We start from the raw sequence: 23948 nt of genomic DNA, 5'->3' as shown, positions 1-23948 counted from the left end.
GACTTCGGCCCTTGTGCGGGAGTTGTCGCGCCCTAGGCAAGCGTACTTGCTCGGTCTTGCGGAGTTCCCGGTACGGCCTGCAAGCCCATGAGTGTCGCACTGTGTTGCATCTTGGGTTAATAAACCCGTTGTTCTTATTTTCCTGCTTCGTGCGTGGTTTCTGCGCCGTGCCGGAGAAATCGACGAACTCGGCCGCAGCGTCTTCACACGCAGTGGCAGTGGAGGACGTCGCATCCCTACACGGTTGCGCTTAGTAGGTAAGCCTAGTGCAAACCTATCACCACATAACTGGCCAACTTGGTTTTGGCATGGCTTCAGAGCAGAGCCCTTCGAGGCGCTTGTTCCTGCTCGATCCTGTGGCGACGGACTTGATCTCGTTCGAGGCGGACGGCTGCGACAGCACGGGGTACGGCCCGTGCTGTGAGCGTGCAGTACAGCGCCATGCAGTACAGCGGCATGGCCCTCTCGGCGACCCTCGGCTTTCGTTCACCGGGAGAGATCCCTTTTTCGGGGCCCTCTACAGTGATGTGAGCCACTTGAACGAGGACCACAGTCCTAGCCAAGCCAGTAACGGGCTGTATCAGCTGTTAGAAACTCACGCGCTTACGGGCCTGTCCCCGCCGCAGTCTCCGCTCGCTGGCCTTTCCCCGTCAGCAGCACGGTTGACAGCTCAAATCGCCGCACCCAGTCCTTCCTACCGGGGGCACTCAGGTGTTGGCGAAAACGCGCTTACTGACCCATCGTGGTCGCAAGGGCAAAGGGTTGACGAAGTTGTTTGCGAGCCTGCTCGCTTAACTGACAACGTCGCCGCGTTCACCGACACTCGCTGGCCTGAGACTCGCGTGGGCGATGCTTTCGAGGGACGTGGGCCATCGTGCTCCGCTGTCGACCCGTTTGCCAGTCGCGTGAAGCCTCAAGCACCAGTCAGAGCGCAAACCCTACCCTCCTCCATGTCGTGTACTGGCCCTTTTCAGTCGGACGCGCATGTTGGGGAACAGGCGCACGCACCTGTTACGGCCGCTCCCGCGCCGGAGCAGTCACCGCTGCACGCAATTGTGGCACAGCTCCTAAACGTTCTGTTGGAAGCGGTGCGCTCGCAGTCTTGTGCTTTAAAGGGAGACCCCGAGTCACCTTATCCAAGCGTTCCGAGTAGCTTAAGGGTACCTCTGCCTGAGTACAGCGGTTATTTGGACCGCATCAGTGCCACAGAGTACCTCGAGGTGCTGCACCGCTATCAGCAGGCTACGCGGCTGTGCGACAGCGTTATGCTAGGCTCTGTTTTGCCCGTGTCGCTGAGAGCCCAAGCGGCGAGGTGGTACCGGCTCGTCGGCCACCAAGCTCGCTCAATAGAGGAGTTTAGGGCGCTCTGCCGTACCGAATTCCTTCCTCCTGAATACGAGCGCCACATGCATCACGAGTTAGAGCTTCGTACACAGCATCCCGACGAATCTATTCTCGAGTACGTTCGGGCTTTACCTCCTTGCCGATCTTATGGCATCAGACTCTGAGAAGGTGGAGCGAGCCATACGCCAGGCTCATCCAACCTTCGCCGCTTACCTTCGGAGCGCCCGTTCTCGTGACCTAAACAAGCTGGCATCCGATGCGAAGCGTATTCAGGGCGACATACTGGCGGCGTGAGCCTATCGCCCGCCGCCACCGCCATCTGCGTCTCTCGAGCCTCGTTGCGCGTGGGCTGATCGTGACTAGTCACACTGGGGTTCCCCGAACCGTGAGGTGGCCTCTGCCGCGAGAGACCGAGACGCGCTCGATGTGTCGGACCGCGCTCTGGACCCGTACTTGTACGCCCGGGCGGCCACCGTTGCCCGGTAGCGTGAACAAGAACGGAAACCCCGTCCCGTGCTTCAGTGCACGAGGGGATATCTGATCGTGGAGCCCCCCCTGTGGCTAGCCAAGAAACACGTCGTTGCTCTATAGGATCGCCAAAATCCCCCCCTGTTGGAGGAAAAGGCGTGGTCTGCTTTCGTTGCCGTGAGCGTGGTCACACCGCGCGAGAGTGCAACGCGCCCCTACCAACACAAGGGCTTGCTTGCCCGTCGGGAAGCGGGGTGAGCCGTCGGTGAGCTCCCCCTTGCTGGCGGCTGCAGTAGTAAGAGAGCACGGGAGTGTAACACAACCTCTGGCACCGATGGCGTGTCGGGCTGGGCATGACATTCCAGCCACGCCGGCGCCATTCATCGCCCTTACGATCGCTGGTCGAGAGTTTGCGGCGTTGGATAGTGGGGCTTCTATCTCGCTGTTCGGCGAAGAGGTTAGGGCTCATTTGCGCGACTGCTCTGTCCGCATTCGAGCTTGCGACACTGCCTTCCACCTCGCCAGCGGTACCGCCACCTCGTGCAACGCTGCCCGGTGGGTTGTGCGTTGGGAGAATCCTGCACGCTGACAGCGCTTTGTGCATCTCCCTGGTCTTTCCGTGCCTATGATTCTCGGTCGCGACTTTCTCTGTCACCCACAGGTATTGCGATTGACGTCGCAAGCGGAGGCTACAGGGACGGCCCTTTGGCGCCCTACAGTTTTTCGCTGCACCTCCCGTGGTCTCGGCTGCCAGTAAGTCGCCGGATGCCACGAGGAAGAAGAAGGAAAGGAGACCAAGCGTTGCCACCGCGGCCCGCGTCTCCTCCTCCGACGCCAAGACTGGTCCTTTGGCCAGCGCGGCAGAAAACGGTCCGTGCGTACAGCTTTCCCTCGAGCATAATGCTAGCGCGGGGAATGAGGTCTCAGCTATGCTGGTGACCTCCCCGCTAAGCAGCAACTCGAATGGCTCGCTGCCGCCTTTGCCGGACAGCTTGTCGAAACGTGAGAAAGCACGCCTGTCGTCGCTGTTGACACGTTTCAGCGATACGTTCACCGAACGCCCGGGTTGCACCTCTCTGTGGTGAGGCACCGGATTGAAACAGGTGACGCACAACCGTAGAAATGCAATCCTCGCCCTGTTAGTGCGTGCGGCAAAGAGGAAAGCAATTGACCAGGCACTGGATGAGTTGATGGAAACCAGAGTTGTTCAATGCTCAAACAGTCGTTGGGATTCACCGGTGGTAATGGTCCCCAAAAGAGACGGCTCTCACCGGCTCTGCGTGGACTACTGCCGGCTGAACGAGGTCACGAGAAAGGATGCTTATCCTATGCGTAACGTTGACTCGATTGTGGTTGCTCTAGGTGGTGATTGCTACTTCAGCACCTTGGATGCTAGCCGCGGTTACCTACAGGTTCAGATTGAGCAGGCTGACGCGCAAAAAACTGCGTTCACATCTCACAGAGATTTGTATGAGTTTACCCACATGCCGTTTGGCTGTTCTGGAACTGCAGCTACGTTCCAGAGATTGATAGACCGCGTTCTAGGGGACGCTAAATGGCAACACGCCATGGCGTACCTCGACGACATCGTCTTCTCACGAACGTTCGAGGAACACCTTCACCACTTGGGGGATGTCCTTGGGAGGTTGCGTGCCGCCGGGTTGACTTTTAACCCGAAGAAAGCTCAAATAGCTGAGACTCGCACCTCACTATTAGGCTTTACCATTCAGAGCGGTCGTGTTCTGCTGTGCGAGGAGAAGGTACGTGCCATTGTGGACTACCCGACGCCGGCAAACATTCAGGGCCTGAAGCGCTTTTTGGGCATGGTGAACTACTATCGACATTTCATCTCAAACTGTGTGGCCCTCCAAGCGCCCTCGACTGCACTCTTGAAAACGTCGGCACGATGGAGCTTGGGGCCAGAACAAGAGCGAGCCTTCAAGGCGCTTTCGGAAGCTGTAGTGGCTACAGCCGAGTTAAAGCTGCCGACCTGAACAGGGAGTTCGTTGTCCAAGCTGACGCGAGCGACCTGGGTCTCTTCAGCACGACGGCGTCCTCCAGCCAGTGGTATTTGCGAGCCGGTCACTTAACGCCGCCGAGCGCAACTATAGCGTCACAGAAAAGGAATGTCTCGCTATAGTTTTTGCTCTCCGGAAGTTCGACTGCTATGTCAACAGCGTGCCATTCGTGGTGGAAACAGACCACATGGCACTCACCTGGCTTAAACGCTTGCGCGAGCCCTCGGACCGCCTCACGCCCTGGGCATTGACCTTGCAGCGGTACAACTTTGTTTTGCGCTACCAGAAAAGAAGTTTGAATGTCATTTCTGACGCTTTGTCGCGTGCCCCCGTTTTGGTGTCTGGCACTCGAGTCTGCCACTCTCGAGAGCAGTCGCATCAAGTAGACACCGGGCCCTCTGGCTCCTAAGGGTCGAAAGGCACGAACCCCGATGACAAAGTGACTTTCGTGTCAACAGCCTCGGGTGAGGACGCATACCTGGTAGACCCTGTTACATCCACCGGTATCGTCTTTAGCAGAGAGGAGCTGCTGAAGGCACAGCAGGACAATCCGTTTTGTCAACACATCGTTGATGAGCTCAAAGAGCTGAGCTCTCAAGCGGAGCGGGGCGGCCAAGCCGCCGGGCGTGAACAGACAGCTGGTATTGCTGTCGGCGCCGAGCGCAGTACGCAGGCTGGTATTGCTGCGGGCACATTCGACTCGTACCTGCTTGATGCCGATGGCGTTCTTTTGCGCTACGTCTCATCTGAAGAAGCTCCCCAGGAGTCTTTCAAAGTGCTGATACCCCGCAGTCTAAGGAAAACCATCTTAGGTTATTTCCACGACTCGCGGTTGGCCGTACAACCGAGTGGCCTTAAGACTTTTCAAAAGTTGTATCGCTCCGCTACCTGGCCTGGCATGAAGCGCGATGCCCTTCACTACGCCCGCTCATGCCGCATGTGCCAATGCGTGAAGCCTCGCGGGGGCAAGCCTCCCGGGCTCATGCAACCGATCGACAGGCAACAACCTTGGCAGGTCGTGGCCTGTGACATTATGGAACCTTTCCCAAGAAGCCGGAGAGGCCATGTTTGTCTCTTGTCGGCCACAGATCACTTCACGAAGTGGGTCGAACTGTTTCCCTTTCGGAAGTTAACGGCACGCGTAATTTGGGACAAGTTGATTGAGGTCTTTACCCGCTTTGGTTTTCCGGCGGAGTTGATCACGGACAATGCGTCCTATTTCACGGCAAAGGTGTTTGTGGATGCGTGTGCTGCCTTTGGCATTAAGCACCATAAAACAACCATGTATCACCCACAGGCCAACCCGACCGAGCGGATCAACCGGAACCTCAAGCCCTTGCTGACAGCCTTTGCGCAGCAACACAGGAATTGGGAGGCTTGCCTTAACGAGATCGACATCTCCTTGCGGTGTACGGTCAATCGCTCGACAGGGTACACGCCCGCTTTCCTCAACTTGGGAATAGAGCTGCCTAACCCCATGGACTGCGTCCCTAGGGGCGGCGGCGGGGCAAGCGCCGCGAAGGTGAGTCCGTCTGGCTACGGGGCAAAACTGCGCTCACGGGTGGACGCGGCCCTCGACCTGGCGCGTTCCAACCTACCAAAGCGCGAGCTGGTGAGAAGGCTCAATATGACCAGTCGCGTCGGGATGTCCGTTACGATGTCGGCGATCTCGTGCTCAGGTGCAATCACGTCTTGAGTGACGCCGCCAAAGGCATCTCGGCCTCCTTTTCGGCCAAGTGGTTGGGCCCATACCAAGTGCACACCAAAGTGTCGCCCCTGGTATACAAGCTGGCTGACTCCCAAGAGGGACCAGTTGGCGGTTCAGTTAACGTCTTCGACCTCAAACCTTTCGTTGCCCGCAGCAACGACTACGGGGAGAGGGAGGCGGTCACCCAACCGCAGGGAAACCGGGATAAGGCTGGTTCTAAACCACGCCACCGGTACAACTTGCGAAAACTCACTTAGGCTGATTTTCGCCTCCGGCATGTAGCGGGACGTTATCCCCTCCATGTAAGGGAGCGTAGGTTTATAGCTGCTGTGCGAGAGCCTATCCAGCAGCAACAGTAACGGCTACCTGGCGAGCTTTCTTCCTGGGAACATCATTACACGCGCTGGGCACGGAATAACCACTCAGTTAGTTCCCAGCGCTCCCGGCTGCTCGAGAGAGAAAAACCCTTTCCCCGGTGGCCCACCCTCTCACTGAGTATCTTCTGTGTAGTCGGCGGGAGAAGGGAAGCGTGCGCCCTATTGGCTGACGGAAAGTTCAATCTGACGGAGTAGGCTCCCTTTATTGGGCCAGCCTGTCGCGCCTCCGAGGCCTCCCCTTTAGTTGCGTTTCGGCTTTTCACCGACACCCCAGCTATCGTTATGTCCTCCTCGATGACCCGTTCTTCCAACAAAAAGCCCGGGAGACCAGCTGCGTGCTCGGTTGTTCCGCTGGCACCGGCCGCATCTCTGCCACCTTCGTCGAATGCTCCCCCGGCCCCGGCCAACAAGACACCGCCTCGTCGTGAAGTCGCTACGTGGAGATTTCAACAAGGCACTGAGGCCCCAGTCGCCTTCCTGTCGACTCGACGCTGGTCCAAGCAGCGCAAAGTCTGGGTGAGGGTACACCCCGAGTGCGTCCCGCGTCCTTTCTGCGGACGCACCCTTTCGGACCTGCTCGACGCTTCCGGAGGTGCCCCAATGCCGCCTGCTTCTGAGGCCTCCTACTGCGACGCTTGTGGTGTCCTGCTGGTGCACGAGGCTACCCACCTCCGTTCGCGGGTTCACCGAGCGAAGTCTGGCAGTGTCTCGGCGATCCTGTCCGCTCCTGCAGTGCCACCAGGCCCTGGCCTTCAACCTACCCAGTCGACCTACTCCGTTCAGGCGGTCGTGGTGGCGCTCACCACGGACTTTTCATTCAAGTCAGCCATCGCTGCTGCGGTGTCTGCCGCCCTCCCGCGGCCCCAGGTTTCTGCTGACACGCCGCCGAACGAAGAAACCGGGGCCCCCGTCGATCTCGTGGACGGCACTGAGTGGCACTGAGCTTTCAGGCCTCCACGAGGGTATGAAGCGTGGAAGCTTGGGCAAGTTGGTAGGACATAACTGAATGCAGAAACAGCGCAACCTAGAAGTAGTTACTTCCTAACTACGGAAGCGAAAAAAAAACAAGGACAGAAAAGAGCGCTGCCCTTGTTTCTGTCCTTTTTTTTGCTTCCGTAATTACGAAGTAACTACTTCTAGGTTGCGCTGTTCGAGCATCAGTTATCTCCACGAGGAGTTGAAGTGCTGCTCAGCAGGCGGCTTCTCGTTCGTGCGCTCGACTTGGGTCCTTGTGCGGGAGTCGTCGCGCCCTAGGCAAGCGTACTTGCTCGGTCTTGCGGAGTTTCCTATACGGCCTGCAAGCCCGTGAGTGTCGCACTGTGCTGCATCTTGGTTTAATAAACTCGTTGTTCTTCTTTTCCTGCCTCTTGGGTGGTTTCTGCGCCGTGCCGAAGAAATCGACGAACCCGGCCGCAGCGTCTTCGCACACAGCGGCAGTGGAGGACGTTGCATCCCTACAAGGTTGCGCTTAGTAGGTAAGCCTTGTGCAAACCTATCTCCACAGTATGTATGTATGTATGTATGCATGTATGCATGTATGTATGTATGTATGTATGTATGTATGTATGTATGTATGTATGTATGTATGTATGCATGCATGCATGCATATATGCATGTAAGTAGCCACTCACCTAAGGCACATACCCGCTCTAGAGCAGGTACACGCCACAGGGGTTGCAGGATCGGAGATGAGGGTACTGGGAGTGTTCACTAGATCGACGCACGAACGGACGGACAGACAGACTAGCAGACCGAAAGACGGATGAATGGACGTGCGGACGTATGGGCCGATGGACGCACGAGCAAACAGATCGACAGACTCACACAGACAGACGGAAACAGGAATGAACGGATGTACGGAAGAATGGAGAATGAACAGGCGGACGGATGCTTTGCCCCACTCATCATCATTCACTCCGTGAATATGCTGTGATTTTTCGCACAAGGAAAGCGGTGCATAGCTATGCTCAAGTAAGCAAACACAGATCATTCTCACCCCACCCATGCTTGCGAGATGCAATTTACAAGCGTGAATGCTGAGAACCAGTGCGTCCCAGTGTTCTGTATTCAATGCAGATGCAGAAGGTGCTCGAGTGCTGCACTATTTCTCGTAATACCAGTAAATCTAGAGAACTTTGTTCCCCTCTAACCGAATTTTAGTTGTCTCCATGTTCACGGCCACTCCAGACGTGCGGCAAAACTGCTTTATCTTCTTGAAAACTACATTTGTGGGCATGAAAATGAGTTATGTTGTCATTTTAACATTAACATATTTCAGCATAAACAAAATAAAAAAATGGCATCATTCGTTCAAACTTGCGCACCATGTAAATACTATAAGTAACGAGAGAACGGCCTTTGTGGAAATTGGTATGCTTCTGCGCAAAATATGTCACCAAGCTATATATTAGCCATCAACCTTGGTAACGTGTCTTGCGTAATTTCTCACTTCTTATCATCTGTAACATTAGCTTTTTGGTGCATTCATTCTTAACCCCATAATATCATGATGCCTTTTCTACATTGGAGAATTACAGGAATAGAATTGAACTATCTGGCCATTCCTGGAGTTGGAGTGGACTGTTCTTTTTTTTCATTCCGAAGAATTGAAAGAAGTTGAATTGTTCTAAGTTCTCATTCCCTGGAATCAAGTTGAAATGAAATTAAGGCACTCATTCTGCAATACTGCACCACAGTACCCTGCACTGTCGATGCTGATGCTGTAAGCGTAGCGCCAATTGAGCCTGTCTAAAAAACCTCCTACTTGTGAGCCCCGTTCTTCCTCCCCCTTCACAGCACTTATCAGCGATGACTTAACGGCTACGCAGGCCCAGTAACTGCATTGCTCTCTAAACACTACACGGTCCTTTTGACGCCTGCTCCCGGACGTTGAGCCAGACTACCACTGCAGTGCATCGCTTTCAGACAGAAAGAACATCTGTTGTGCCTATACCGCATGTCTATTGCTGAGCAAAAAATTATACATGAAGACATCGCTGGCATGCTCCAGTGAGAGGTAATTCGTCGATCAGCTAGCCCTAGGTCATTGCGTGTTGTTTTGGTACGAAAAAGCATGGTTTCGTGCGCTTTTGCGTCGATTACCGGGCACTTAACAAAATCACACGTAAGGACATGTACCCCATTCAACGCGTCGGCAATGCCCTTGATTCCCTACAAGGCGCCGAATACTTGTTGAGCCGTGATTTAGGTTGGGGATATTGACAAATTTTAATGCACGATGACGATAAAGAAAATATGTCATCTGCAACTCCCGCCAGACTATAAGAATTTAACGTGATGCCTTTCGGGCTCTGCAATGCACCCGCGACCTTTGAGAGCACGATTGACACCGGGCTTATAGCCTTCGAAGGAAGATCTGCCTCTAGTACCTTGATCACATTATTATCTTTCCATGAACACTTTCTCAACACCTGCAACGCCTCGATGAAGTCCTAACATGCCTCACCGACATGGGTCTGCCATTCAGCGCCAAGAAATGCCGTTTCGCCAGCAAATCCATCAAAGTGATCGGCCATGTCGTGAGCAAAGATGGAATTGGCCCTGACCCTGACATTATTGCTGCTGTCCTTCGCTTCACATGTCCAGAAGGCCGAGGAATTCGCGAAATTTTTGTGGACTCACATCCTATCTTCGTCATTTGATACCGTACTTCGCTTCAGTACGTGCGCCGCCACACCAGCTAGTTTCTTCTGGCATACCCTTTGTGTAATCCGAAGTATGTCAATCGGTATTTGACCTGTTGAAGGAAATCCGTCCTGTCAGAGCTTGTACTGAGACTGCCCTGACACTCCTGCATAGACACCAGCGGCTGTGGTGTAGGTGTTGGTCTGCAACGGAATGACTTCACAGGAGAGATTCGTTGCATACGCTGGTCGAGTGCTCACCGCTACTGAGAAGAACTGCACGATCGCTGAGCAGGAGTGCCTCGCTGTGGTTTGGTGAGTAGAGAAGTTTCGTTTTTATATCTGTGTGGCCGTCAATTCACAATCGTGACGGAGCACCATGCCCTATGCTGGCTTTCTACTCTGAAAAACCTGTACGGACACACGGGTCGATAGATTTTACGCCTGCAAGTTTAACAGTTCGAGAATATCGTTGCAGGTGTATTTACTACTTTCTTGTAGAAAAATAGTCCGGCAGCCAAGCTGGCAGCTGTTGTATCTTTCGAACACCAACATGTCGTTGTCCTCATCTTTGCACAACCCCACGTAAAGATAGCCGCAACCCCGCAACATCGACCTCCGGCGGCAAGATCGCTGACCCGGCGGTGTGTTTGTCAACCCTATGCTGGAGAACACGTGAGAGAGAGGGGAGACGCCCATGTTGTCTGCTACGGCAGCCAAGGCCGCAGCGGTCTCGCTGGTAACGCCGGTACTGAGTGCAGCTGTGTGTGGTGTGGTGTGTTTTAATTGTGAATCAGGTGGCTTTTCGGTTGTTTCCGAGCTACGGAAACTTTATGTGAACAGTCTCGGGCAAACGGCGTCAGGGGTGTACTTAGAGCAGCTGTGTGGTGTGGCGTGTTTTATGAATCAGATGGCTTTTGGATTGTTTCTGAACTACTGAAACCGTAAGTAAACAGTCTCGGGCAAATCACTAAGACAGACTGCACACAAGACGCATTTTTTTGCCGCAGCGTTGCTTGCATCAGGGCTCGCATTTGCCCATAGATCCCACAGCATGTTCGTCACGTCTGTTAAACGCATGTCAAGTTTTGATCCGGATGGCTTATTACGCTGTTGCAGGGACGGTTGTATATCACTGTTCATGCTTTGAGAAATCTCGAGGCTACCGACAGTCTTGCCAACACGATCAGTGTACAGCCGAAATCCGCAATAACGAAACCCCGCGAGTACGAAATCCCCGCGGCAACGAAATATTTCCGAATCTCCGGCGAACGTTCATAGAAGCCCATGTATTACGTATCTCGCGACAACGAAATGTTTTTGGACAGCGATCCCGCTATAATGAATTTTCCACCACGGTGCTTCGCGATAGCGGGGCCGGGAGCCGGCATCTTGGGCTCATCGGAAAGAGCATTTCTCCGTGTTTAACTTTCCCGCCTCAGCTGGCTCCTTCCTTTAAAAACAAGCGCACAAAAAGCAAATGTTTGAATGTCGTTTTGAGGCTCTTGATTGGCTGTGGCCGCCATGTAGCCTCAGCTCGCCTCGCCATTGGCCCGATGCTCGCTCCGGGAGATCATCGTCTGCTGCTTGTGCGTCGCGAATGAATTAATGAATGCAAAACTTTATTATAAATAGTTTTTTTTTCCGGTGAAGGTGGAGCCCTCAGTCCAGGGCCGCTGTCGCCTTTGCCATCTTGCAAGCTCTGTCGTTCAGCTTGAGCTGTTCTTCAGGCTTAGAGCAAGACAGCGCAGCCTCTCTTTGCTCCAATGTTGGTGTACAGTTTCTTGGCACTACCTGTGTGTGTTGGCAGGCCCATGTCACGTGGTAAAGTGTGGAGTGTTCTCTGCATAGCCGGCGTTGATGTATATTCCCGGATAGATTTTACTCAGAAGACTGAGATTGGGGCACGTATTAGTCTGAAGCTGTCTCTAGGCAACCGACTGCTGTCTGTTGAGGTCTTTGTGGGGAGGGGATATATCCTCCTCAGGGCTCTCTGGTGTTCTAAAATTGCTCCATAGCGTCTAGTAACTGTGGCTGGTTTCTCGTCATTGTGCGCCCCCCGGTCGGCGTATTCTCAGGCAATGTCGTCGGCATGCTGGTTCCCTGTCACAGTTTCATGGCCTGGTGTCCACGTAATGGAGCAGCTTGAGAAGTTCATTTTTCTTCCCTTGAGTATACAGATGGCAGCACTGGATATGCGTCCACTGCTGTACTATCGACACGCTTTTTGCGAGTCAGTTACTATTTCTGTAGTAGACTCTTCGCTCTGGTGTGTGATGGCGAGCGCGATCGCTACTTCCTCAGCCTCGAGGATGTTGTTCCTTTTGATCGAAGCGCTGTTGACTTCCCTAAGTTGTTGATCAACAACGCTTACAACTGTCCCGGAGTGCTCTTTGTATGTGGTCGGGACAATGTACAAAATGTCGGTTCTCGCCTTTAAATTTTTTCTTGTGCTTCTGATCTGGCTTTTCTTCGGGCCTTATGGATTTCTGGATGCATCTTTTGAGGTATTGGGCTGACTTCAATGATCTGGTGAATGTTCTTTGGTATGCTCGCCGTGTTATTGATTTCTCCGCAAGCATCCCATATGCCCAATGTCTGCGACGTGTACCTGCCCGTAGAAGTCAACAGTAATCTCATTTTCTGCGCAATAAAATGAGCCTCGATGTGTTCTTGCACTGTGTTGTTTATCCCGAGTTTAAGGAATTTCTCTGTCGAGGTGCTGACAGGTAGACCAAGGGCGCACTTGTAGGCTTTTCTAAGGATTGCCCCTAATTGTTCTTTTTCCTATGGGAGTGGTGTTTGGTATGGGACACTATATACAATCCTACTGACCACGAGGGCCTGTACAAACCTGCAAGTGTCCTCCTCCTTCATACCCCGTCTTTTGTTAGAGATTCTGGTGATCATCTTCGTGATTTGCGCTGTAGTGTTAGACAGCTGTCTGATGGTGTGTGTGGTCTCTACAACATTTGCCTTGTATCCACATGCCGAGAATCCTAATTCGGGACACTTCTGGAATCTTCTTCCCCCATTATATAGACATCTATGGAGTTTTGCAGATGGTATCCTTATGTGTAGACTCTCAGGATTTCTGATTTCTCCGGAGAGCAGACGAGGCCACATTGACGCACGTAGTCATGAACTGTATCAGCTGCGTGTTGCAGAAGATCTTTTTTGGCCTAGAGATCCTCTTGTCACCCAGATTGAAACATCGCCTGCGTAGATGGCATGTCTGAGTCCTTCAATGTTTTCGAGGTTCTGAGCTAAGCCGATCATACTGATGTTGAACAGCATCGGTGATATCACAAAACCTTGGGGCGTTTCTTCTGTGGGCGTATGAAACGTATCAGTCCGGATGCCTCCTATACCAATTGTGGCGGTTCTGTTACTGAGAAAAGCTTTGATGTAGTTGTGTATTCACTTTCCACAACCTAATTTGCTAAGCCTCTCTAGCACAGCCTTATGACTGACATTGTCGAAAGCAGTCTTGAGATCCAGTGCAAGTAGTACGTTTTCGCCATATTTTGGGACATCGGTAAGCACCTCTTCCTTGATTTGTAGGAGGACGTCCTGCATTGAGAGGCATTTTCGGAAGCCCAACATGGTGTGCGGCATGAGTTCGTTGTCTTCCAGGTAGGTTTCCAGCCTCTGAAGCACGATTCAAGTAGTACGTTTTCGCCATATTTTGGGACATCGGTAAGCACCTCTTCCTTGATTTGTAGGAGGACGTCCTGCATTGAGAGGCATTTTCGGAAGCCCAACATGGTGTGCGGCATGAGTTCGTTGTCTTCCAGGTAGGTTTCCAGCCTCTGAAGCACGATTCTCTCGTATACCTTTCCCAAACAGGAAATCAACGAAATGGGTCTTAAGTTTTCCAAGCTTGGAACCTTTCCAGACTTTGGAATCATTATTGTTTCCACATGTTTCCAGTCGTTTGGAACGGTACCCTCTTCCCAATGTTTGTTGACAAATTCTGTAAACCTTGTGATAGATTTGTCATCGAGGTTCCATATCATAGCGTTGCTGACGCCATCCTTTCCTGGCGTAGTGTTCTTTGTTGCCGACAGCAAAGCATGTCGAACTTTTTCTGTGGTAATGGGTTCGCCCAGAGCGGGATTTGCTACACCAGTGTATGCCGGGTTGCAGTCAGTATTTGTTGTATCGCCAGTATAGCGCAGCTTTATGTGTTCTAGCAGTTCCCGGTCTGTGCCTTTGAACCAGTGTGCAATTGTTTGAGTCACCTTACAAGTTTCAGTTTTGGTCGTGGTTGGGTCTATGAGGGCCCTCAGCAAGGCCCATGTTCTTTTCCAACCTAGTGTACCTTGTAGCTGCTTGCATTTTTGGTCCCAGTTGCGCCTTGACAGCTCTGTCGCATACTCTTCAGCTTTCCTGGTGACTGCGGCGATCCTAAGTCTCAGTTTGCGATTGTGTTTCTGCCGCTTCCATCTTCTTAATAGGCCCCGGCGGGCGTCCCAGAGGTGTAGGAGATGCTTGCCCACCTCGGGCGTGTTTGTAGATAGGGTAACTTCTCGAGTTAATTGTTTCCAGTCTGCCTTGATTCCCGAGACCCAACTCTGAATGTCCGCAATTTCTTTATCCCCGAATTCTGCCCTAGTTTTTCTAAAATCTTCCCAGTCTGTAAGTCGAGCCAGGCCATGTCGTTTCTTAACAGGGAGGGTTTCTATCTGGATACGCAAAATGCATTTGTCACAGCCAAGGGTTTCCCCGCCGTTTTCCCATCGGACCTCTCTGACACCTTTAACAAACGCCAAGACCGGGCACGTATCTCGGTTGATACTATTCCCCACTCACGTTGGTTGAGTGTGGTCTGTAATGAGGCTTAGCCTTCTGCGATAAGCTTCTCTGGCCAAATCCCTGCCTTTCTGAGTTTCCTTGACATATCCCTAGCTCTTGTGCTACGCATTGAAGTCTCCAAGGATGACAAGACCCTTTTCGCCTGCTGCTTGTTCTGTCTTTGCAGAATGTGCGTCGCGAGGACATGGCTCTCGAAAATTGCTACTTCTTGACGTGTTCGTGGCTCGATGATGACTTAAGATATAATTACGCTTTAGTTAGGAGCAGTAAGCGGATGCGCGATCAGGTAACTATGAGCGCGGCTTGTCATCGCAGTCGTCTTTAGCCCTCACTCCGCCAACAGCGAGACTGTAGGCAGGAATGACGAGCTAGCGCACTCGTAGTGACGTGCTTCGTCGCATGCAACGAAGCTGTAAGCGGCGGCTCGGTCAGATTACTACGAGTGGCCGCACTGGATGCACAGTCAGATTACTACGAGCGGGCGCGCGGTCTACGAGCGGGGCGTGTAACCGGAGTCGGCCTTAGCCCTAGCTTCGCTGACAGCGAGACTGCGGGCAGGAACAACGCGCTAGCGCATCCGAAAAAACCCGCGGGTTGTTTTGGATCCGCAAGACACCCTTCGCTCCTTCGGCCTACATGATGACGACGTAGCAATGGACCACTTTTTCCAGTGCGAAAGCAGAGCTTAGAAGTGTTGCATGGCAAGGGCCGGCAAAGTAAGTTGACTGACATCTTTCAATAAATTTTCGTCCTGCTGGTCGTATCACTGTTTTTATGTCTCATACTCGCGGCAACGAAATTTCCGCGAAAACGAATTTTAGCGGTTTTTACGGCGATTTCGTTATTACGGGTTTCGACTGTATATCGTTAGTAATTGCGAGTTCAAACTATCAAATTAAGTGCTCATAATATGCTACGATCGGTGTTTGACCTGCAGCGAGAGCGACGTAAGAACGTGAAACAGTTGTTGATTCCCTCAGTATGTCCTGTTTAAAAATAGACCAGCTGCCTGTTACTTGACATTGCAGTGTCGGTTCGTGATGCCTGCAGCAGTTTTGGGAACTTTGTGTAACAGTGATTCTCCAAAATACTGCACGTGTATAACTTGCAGGTGACTGTTGGCAACATTTGAAGCAAAATCAGGGAGATATGGGGTAGTTGTAGTGCGAAACAAAAACCAGACTTGACAACGTGTGCATGGCTCCCAACTGTATCACTGTGAAGGTACTGAGTAGCCTACTGCAATGACGAATAGAAAAAAAGATCCATCACAGGCAGATGGTGCAAAAGAAAACTTAATGATGGTTAAGGGAGACCTTAGTTTTTGATAAATTTCTGCAAGAGTATGTTTGTTTAAGCTGGATATTTCATTTGTATTACTTCCAAGGCCTTAGGGCATCACAGGAGAGACTAGAAAATTCAATGCACACAAAGTAAGCATTAGTAATTTCTAACTTTACTGTGGTTCAGGTGTTTATTGTAAGGATCAGGCGTTTTAATGTAAGTAAGCAAGTACTCATGGACCGAGAAAGTAAAAATCCTGTGAATAATTTCATCAGCTTCCACCTGTTTCAGGACTTTGTTTCTTTAATTTTTCATTGCAGCCGATTCACTTCATTATTTCTACGCTTCCACATTAAGCCTTCACTGTGAGTTACTCTTTCTGCTTTCATGTGGAGGGCTTCAGACAAGCAACATGCATTTTCACAATAAGCTCCCAGCAGTTTCTCAGAACTCTGGGACCTGCTAATGGGATATTTTTGCAATATAGCTCTTCCATAACTGTTTTAATAACCTTGCCATATATTGACTTGAGCATGTAAGCTGCGCTCAAGTGTAAACAGTGTTTTCAGAAACAGAATGAAGAAAGTTCACCTGCCTTAGCGAACTGAACTGGGCCGGTTGGTAAGTACATTACAAAATGTTGAATTTAGACAAATCTGTACCGATCTGTTTAAAACTCGCAAGTACAAGCAAGCACTGGAAACTGCTCAAAACATGAACAGCAGCATACGACCATTAGAATGGGAATTAAAACTACTACTATGGGGAATTAAAATTTAGGCATTAGTTAAAGGCGCGTGGCGAAAAACAAGCTCCCCACACTATGGAACCCCGCGGCCACGGCTGTACGTCTCGCTCCAACGCGTAAATTTTGTTCGTCTGCTACTTGTCGTAACGCCACGAGTGTGCAGATGCCGCCTGTTTACGCAGTCAGCCCTCACTGATTACTTTCAGCTTCAGTAGTTCGGAAACAACCCCGAACCAGTCGTGTCACAACGCAGCACTGCAATCAGCCACTCCTCACCCCGCGAGCGCGGCCGCGGCGGTAACAGAGCCGAGGACAGACGAGGGCATCAGGCATTGCGCGGAATTGACATTTGCAGCAGTGGTAGCCAATTAGAGCTGTGGCAGACGACATGGGCGTTTCCCCTCTCTTGCATGCGTTCTCCAGCAAATGGTTGTCAAACAAGCGACCCGGCGCTTGTTAGCAGGTGTTGTACGAGAGGTATGGCTTCAGGCGAGCGACGCGGACGATGTTGGAAGATGTGGAGGGCATCAAAAGGTTTACAGGGGCTATTTTATATGTGACATTACCTGCTGTAGCACATGGTAAGGACCGGAATACTTGGGTAGAAGCTTTTTGGCCGGGCCACCGTGCCGTGGTGGAGCCCACAGAAGAATGAGGTCAGCCGTGTTAAAGCGGATGTTCCAGTAGTGGCTGTTACAACTATGTTTCTGATGGAGCTGCGAGTCTGAAAGGCATCGATGGGCAGTCTGACGGGCATTCTTGGCTGTGCGAATAGCGCGGCGAGCATATGCTGTGGACAGGTGGGCAACGTTGGTTACAAGCATGTGGAACTGCAATGTCGGGTATTTTCCATACAGAAGGTAAAAGGGAGAATATTCATCATTGTCGTGGCACGAACTGTTGTAAGCTGAAGCGACGAAGGGTAGCGCAATGTCCCAGTCGCGATGATCAGTAGACACATACATGGCAATTGAGGATGATAGGCTGTCATAAACTTGTGCTGTCCCGCTGATAAAGAGTGCTGTAATGTAAGATGGCGTCTTGAATGAAAAAGTCGCCGACGTCTGTAGTGCAGCTGCTTAGGAGAGGTCTCGTAGTGGCAAATTGGTTGATTAATCTGTAGCGATGGCGACCCACCTGTTACCATTGGTAAAAAGAGAGAAAGCGCCCAACAGGTCGACGCTGACACAATAGAAAGGCTCGGCAAGTATGTCGATCGGTTAAGAAGCCTGGCTAGCGTCAACTTTTGCAGCGTTGGTACTTCTCGCAAGAAGCAACATAATGTGCGGAACCGTAGAGGCCGGGCCAGGAAAAGCGTTGACAGGCACGGTCGTACGTTCTGGCAACATTAAAGTTGCCAGCTGTTGGTACATCATGTAGTTGCTGAAGTATGGTCGAGCTCAGATGAGTGGGCACTACGAGTAGTAGTTCCTGTCCCACGAGGTGCATATAGCGGCGGTACAAGATGCCATCTATGACGACTAAGATTCGAAGCGAACTGTCTGTAGAGCCAGTATTCCGGTGGTCGATTAGATCTCGTAAGGACACGTCGCGCCGTTGCTCACTTCCTATGTTGCCGAAAGCGGAGAGCGAGGAAATACAGATGGACGCGCAGTCCGTTACATAGGGAAAATCGTTCTAGAAAAAAGGCTGACGTTTTGCCCGCGAGACCAGCCTTCGTCGGAGTAATGCACACAGGCGACAATAGCGTTATGTAAGGCAATCAATGACATAGTGTTGCACTGTTACTGGCTGACAATCTATCGTTAGAAGCACATAGGGAAACAATGCGTGCGATAGGACAAGAAAAGGAGAATTCGCGTATGCGCACTTGCACAAGAAAAAAGAGTGAAAGAATGAAGTTGCAATACATGGGTCATCGGCACAAACAATAACGAGTCATAGGTTTTATTGTGAGCAGATTATTAATCAACATCGGCGTGTGCACAGCATCCTGTTTTCACTGGTCCCTTTATTTAGGGAGGCAATCGCCGGTCTGATTCCAAGGGCGCACATATCGGCCCCCAGAAATGCATCACGAAGCATGGACAATTGGAATTGATCCCTTTTGCGCACCAGCGAACGCTGGCTGTGGTCGGAAGAACGAGACAGAGCCTAGAATTGATCAAAACAAAAATATAGTCTCAAATACGGCAGAACAAACAACACACAAACACGCACACTCGGCAAAAATCATATACAATACGTCAACAATCATAAGTTACCCAGAACAACTGGTTACACCACACCAGATACACTCAATACAACAGGCTCAAACAACAACACGCACTACAATGCAATCTCATGCATTATAGTAACCAAGACACTTATAGTCTAAAATGTTCGTCAAACATATTCAGTCTAAAGTTCTTGGAAGAAAGCTTGAATGCTTCTCTTCAAGGCAAGACTCACTCAAAGTCCAGCATTGGTTGTCAACCCACCGCGTGCGAGGTTTCTTTTCCAGGAAGCTTTCACGTTGTCAACTGATTGCACTTCAATAACTAAATCCCTTCACCAGTAACACGTCGGTTACTCACATGCTGGGACTGCAAAACACGTCTTGGCCAATGGGTGGTAGACACACATTCTTCTTTTGCTTGTGAGACAAGCTTTTATCTGCAGGTGGAAAACTCTCTTCTTCTCCTGGTGTGACTTCCCCCGCGGCTGGATTATATACTCTAGCTGCTGGGTTCTTGAAATTTCTAGGTGTTTGGTCGGCGCGCCACACAGTTATGGCTGTAGAAAGGGCGAGACCGCTCTCGTAACGTGACGCCACTCTACATCATTTTGCCCCTATCCTTTGAGAGTTTTCCAGCAATCGCCCAGGGATAGATGTGGTGAGGTGGGTCGGTGTAGTAGCGGTGCCTTTGAGGGGGAAATAAAGCACGCATGTGGCGTCGTTTAATATTTGTTTCTACGTTGCGCCAGCCTCGGTCGTGTCCGATTGGCGCCTGGTATTGTCACCGCTGCTAGAATTCGAAGGGCGGCGCTTTTTTGAGTGCTCATTTTGACACCTGTAATCATTCGACAAGAAAAATAAAATTAAACATGGACCTAATTTATCTGCTTGCAAGAGTAGCAGTAAATGAATAGCGGGGAAGATTGGGAGCAGCTAAATGGGTAGAAGGGAAAGTTTGCCAGTACTTTTTTTCATAGCACAAGTAACAGCTTTAAGGGGGCACTAGTGTTTTAAAACTGCACAAAATTGTAAAGAATGGTGACTGAAAAATTGCTATTTGAGGTACTTATAGTTGAAAGTATGTTTTGAAATATTTTTATATAATGGCAAAATACCATTTATCTTCGTTAAAAGTTTTATATATGAAGTCACAAATTTTTTAAAACTGGAAATGCAATTTTCTTGGCATTGTTACTTTTGTGAAGTGAATCTGCCTTATGGAAGTTTTGACCAAGTTTCTGTGAAGTTATCTGAACAAACTTAGTACCAATCTTTTTCGCAGGACTTCCACTCAACTTTAATAGAATTATGATTATATGATAAAGACCAGCTAATTACTGGAAACTCATTTTTTCCTTCCAAAATTAAAAATTATTTCTGATCAAAGAAATAGCCATTTTGTCATCTAGTTTGCTTCAGCATGTGGGAAGAACATTTGAGAGGAAACTTGTAGTTTTGAAAGCTAACTTTTTATTGCGAGTTACCATAATGCCCGGTAAGAAATTTTTTAATTTAAATGTGGAAATCTGTCATTACTTCTTTTTATAAATAAAAAATTTGAAATATGTTTGCAGATTTGAAATCTCCATTCAATGGTATGCATGCATGGTAATTTTCATGACAGTAGGATAATAAACAAAGAACTTCTTTTAAGACCCTCGTCCCCCCTTCAGTTTATGGATTAAATATGATTTTCAAAGCTCTTTTCATGGTGGGAACGAAAACCAGATTGACGATTGTAGCTTTTATTGAATTAGTGGCCCGGAATTCGCACGTGTTTTGATATTGAAAGGTTGAGAATATTGGCAGCATGACACTTGTGGTTGTTAAATCAGTATCTGAAGGGCGTTTCGCTTTGTCCAGAATACTGTAAATTACAGGCGGAACACTCGAACAAATAGATGCGGTTGTGTCAAGCATGAAACTACTTTTAATCTTACAGAAGAAATTGGTAGGAGTGCCTTTAGCGATCTCTGACGTCATATGCGCTCAAATATTGCATCGCAGCTGCTTGCAAGGTCAACAACCGACATTAACGGGAACCCTTAGCCCTCGTCTGGCTCTTCCTTGTTCTGTTTTTTTGTGCACTCTTAAAAAAGTTATTTTATGTATACATACCAACTCGCCCAGCTTTTATGGAAACTCTTGTTTTAGATGAAGTTAGGATGTCATGCAGATTACGAGACCGTCTGAAGACTATCCGAGGTGGCACAGGAAAGACTACTTCACGAAGAAAGCACTGCGCTACTATGTTGAAATGTTTTTTAAGAAATGAAGAAACATTTGGAATCGATGCTGAATGTGCTAGTCCCAGATTAATTTGTGCCTGAACTGACGGTTGCTTTTTAGTATTGATTAACTTCTTTCGATTTAGTGCATTGGCTCTTTTAACTGCATCCTCAACAATGCGGGGTAAGTATTCCTACTGCATTAAAGCTTTGCGGAGTTGTCGACACTTTTTATTAAAGTCTGACTGTTGCGAGCAAATTCTCTTGAAGCGGAGTGCCTGACTATAAGGTATACTTGTTTTTCAGTGTTTTACATGCCAACTTTTAAATAGCAGTGCCTGTCAGTAGGTCTCCTGTAAAGTTTAGTGATTAGCTTGTGAGTTATGGAAACTGTGACGTCATGAAAGTTAACGGTAAAACGAAATTCATGAGAAAACGAAATGGACTGGTGAACAGTGTTGAAATCGGCAATAAAGGATAGAAGTTCAGTTCCTCAATAGGACCAGATAAAAAAAATGTCATCTATAAACTGCGTATAATAAAGAGGCTTTATTGCCAGATTGGGTGCTTTGCTGCTCATCCCAACTTCTGCTGCGTATCCCAACTTCGGCGGCTGCATATTCAATGGAGGCGAAAATACTGTAGGCCCTTGTGTTCAGATTTGGGTGCACGTTAAAAAACCCCAGGTGTTCGAAATTTCCGGAGCCCTCCAGTACGGCCTCTCTCATAATTATATGGTGGTTTTGGGACATCAAACCCTTCATATCAATCAATGAATTAATGCACAATTTCTAATAAAGTCATCGTCCAGAACAGACGTAAAGTAACTAGTTTAATTAGGTCCAGTGCAAGTGCCCATTGATGTTCCACTTACTTGAAGATGAGAAATCAGAATTGAGAATTTCTAAGCTGTAAGAATAATTTCAATAATGGAGCTAACGTGTTACTTACAATGGAAGTAACCTCAATTTTTGTGCTTGCATTTCACTTGACAGGAGAATGTCAGTCTGACATGAATGTCACACAATGTTTGAAAAAGAGTCTTTCTGTGGATCCTTCAAAACTGTGTAATGGCTTGACTGTCACGAATCTATCAACACATTAGGCTGCTAATGTTTTCTTCATTTCAGAAACATGATGTACGTGTCACGCTTCTGTCTAGAACAACTAGACACCGTCGAATTTTAAATGAAGACGAGGTATGTGAAATACACGCTTTTTTACCAGCGCAAATATTTTATCATTAGCTGAAGTGTGCATTTTTTCATGTGTGAGCTTGGTAGTTGGGGTAATGTTGGATGTGTTTTATGTAATTTGCCTAGCGGACATGTGACATTGCATGAGCAGCAGCACAGTGGTGAATTGTGCCCATTTACCATTGTACGGGCAAATAAGTTTTTTACGTAGAGCAGCCAAACTCTGTGAATAAAAGTGTATGCAACTCTGGAAACATGCTACAATCTTTCATAAAAGTTCTCGTTGCTTAAGCAGCATTTAAGTCTTGTGTCTTAGTTCTACTGACATAGCGATGCTGCATAACACGTCTCCTGAAAGTCTTTCAGAATTTTTCTTTCCAGATGTTTTGAGATCATGTTGCGAATGCTCATTTCAGCAGAACCTGTTACATGGCCGCAATAGTGATGCATGATTTCTATGATTATTGAAAAAATGGCCAAAAACTTTCGAGTATGAAAGCTTCATGTAAGAACGCTTGCATTTTTACAATAGCATCTTTTGTTCATTTAAGTTTGCTCACATCCAGGGGTGCAAGAGCTGCGCCAATTGCGCCAATTCTCCATTTTCGCGCTGAACTATGCCACAACCACGAAATATGCCTAAATTGTGCCAAAATGCCCGACCAGCCTCAAAGTTTTTTTAATTTGTGCTAATTTCAGGGGGAAACGGCGGCCATCTTGGTTATCTGCAGTTTGCAATGTCAATCAATCCAAGTGCGCAAACCCTAACGCTAAACCATGGTGTAAAATATATTCCTGTTAGGTCAGGGCACTCGCAGCTCGTGTTTTACCAGATAAACTAACAAAGCCGTGCACCATCAGTCCGCTGACTGCTGCGGATACATATAGGCGGGACGATGCAACTTGAAGACAAAAAGATTGGCAGATTGGCACAAAACGAGACAAAAAGACTGGCAGGCAGGCAGGCGGGTGGGCCGGGCGTGCGGGGCAGGGCGGGCAGGGCAGGTCAGGGCAGGGCAGGGCAGGGCAGGGCAGGGCTCAAAGTCACCGAAGTTCGCTGAGAAATGCTTCGCATTTAAAATTGTTAGAAAAATTATGTTTACATATGTACAAAGACTGCAACGTACACAGACACACCAAAATTTGTTACAAAAAGATATGTTTACATAAGTTTTACGTCATGGCAAACAAAGAACACACAAATGAAACGTAAAGATACGTAAAGGTTCGTACCTCCAGGAAACCTCATCTGTAAAACTTTGCCTCTTGTGCCAGAAGATTGCACTACCTAATGGCAGGCAGAGTGGACAATGGGGTACCAACTAGCCCAAACAAGCACCTTGCTAACGCATATATCCTCAAATTAACCTAGAAGTGGTAGTCAGCACCACTGATACCCATGACAGCGAGGAACAAATGGAAAAGTACTAGCTTCGAAAATGTTGAATAAATTGAACTTGTGGCTTATTTGTTTTAAGCTATTGCAGCCAGGCTCTTGCCTTCTTGTGCAAGCAAAGTGCCGCAGGTGGTATGCAGAATGCTGTGACATGCGTTTTTCAGATAGCATAGGTACTGATTATTTTTTGCAATGCTGTTGCAGCTGCTTGCAGCAGCCAGGAAACTTCCAGGTTTTTCCGTGCGGCGAGTTCACTTCAGTCATGCAACAGAATTTCGTCACCAAATTGTGGTTAGTTCACCAAGGTTATTTAAAAAGCTGATCTCTTTTATTTAGATTTCCGACATCCCATTATGAATGGTTGAGGGTATAGAAACCCAGACAACTAACCAAATGTTAAACATTTCTTGCCACTACCATCTTGAAAAGTTCAGAAACATTGTTACAAATATTGAACATAAAATATTAGTGCGTTATAGGTTGTGTGAGATGATAAAACCTACTGTAATTTACCTTGTCCTCATGATGCATGAGGTTGAG

At 49.1% G+C, this 23948-nt stretch overlaps 1 long non-coding RNA gene across 1 annotated transcript in view; it reads left to right on the top strand.

The window, feature by feature from the left end:
- LOC142786949 (uncharacterized) overlaps positions 1-23644 on the top strand; it is a 38468-nt gene extending 14824 nt beyond the window's left edge. The window contains exons 2-3 of the long non-coding RNA XR_012889206.1: positions 21947-22015; positions 23613-23644. This is a non-coding gene — a long non-coding RNA (uncharacterized LOC142786949). The remainder of the gene's footprint in view (positions 1-21946; positions 22016-23612) is intronic.
- Positions 23645-23948: the final 304 nt, after the last annotated feature.

Source organism: Rhipicephalus microplus, unplaced genomic scaffold (genome assembly GCF_043290135.1).
Source record: "Rhipicephalus microplus isolate Deutch F79 unplaced genomic scaffold, USDA_Rmic scaffold_40, whole genome shotgun sequence".
In the NCBI taxonomy this organism is placed as follows: domain Eukaryota; kingdom Metazoa; phylum Arthropoda; class Arachnida; order Ixodida; family Ixodidae; genus Rhipicephalus; species Rhipicephalus microplus.
This window is presented reverse-complemented; position numbering and strand designations above follow the sequence as displayed.